Below are 603 nucleotides of genomic sequence, written 5' to 3' on the forward strand. Positions count from 1 at the left end.
TATATATATATATATATTTATATATATATATAATCCCTGCGATAGGTGGAAATCGGCAAAGTGGAGACAGTACTGTACTGTATATATATTTTTAAAAATTATTTTTATAATTTCTATATATTTATTTTATTATACATGCAAAACAATACCATGGAGGAATCGCTGTAAGCTTAAATAATAAACTGCGATGGTGTGGGATTACTGTACAGCTATATTCCAGGGGTGTGACAATTTCAAAGAATAAGAAAATCGAAGACAAATTTGAAAGTAAATAAACATTTATTTCATTGTTGTTAGTCTGACAAAATATATTTTGTTGGACTAATGATTACAGATTAAATGCTCATATATATACATGCATACATACATACATATATATATATTTGTATGTATGTCCGTACGAATACATATATGCATGCATACACACACACATATATACATATAAATGTACATGTGTGCCATAAATATCGCCATCCGTTTAGAGAAAAATTTGTAGTTTAGAATCAGTAGTTCTTTGACTACTATTTCTAAATTTTCAGTATGTTGGAGAAGCAACTCAATGCTAATCCCTGTATATTTATGATTATATATATATATATATAT

The 603-nt window shown here is 26.7% G+C and overlaps 1 protein-coding gene across 5 annotated transcripts in view; it reads left to right on the forward strand.

Annotated features, from left to right (window-relative positions):
• LOC106869923 (retinaldehyde-binding protein 1) overlaps window positions 1-603 on the forward strand; it is a 37,635-nt gene that overhangs the window by 12,286 nt on the left and 24,746 nt on the right. The window contains exon 1 of one of the 5 annotated variants that reach the window (XM_052974389.1): window positions 146-267. The exons of the other annotated variants lie outside the window; for them this stretch is intronic. The gene's annotated coding sequence lies outside the window, so the exon portion shown is untranslated. Of the gene's footprint in view, window positions 1-145; window positions 268-603 lie in introns of those variants that run through there. 5 annotated transcript variants of the gene reach the window in all.

Source organism: Octopus bimaculoides, chromosome 18, assembly GCF_001194135.2.
Source record: "Octopus bimaculoides isolate UCB-OBI-ISO-001 chromosome 18, ASM119413v2, whole genome shotgun sequence".
Classification (NCBI taxonomy): domain Eukaryota; kingdom Metazoa; phylum Mollusca; class Cephalopoda; order Octopoda; family Octopodidae; genus Octopus; species Octopus bimaculoides.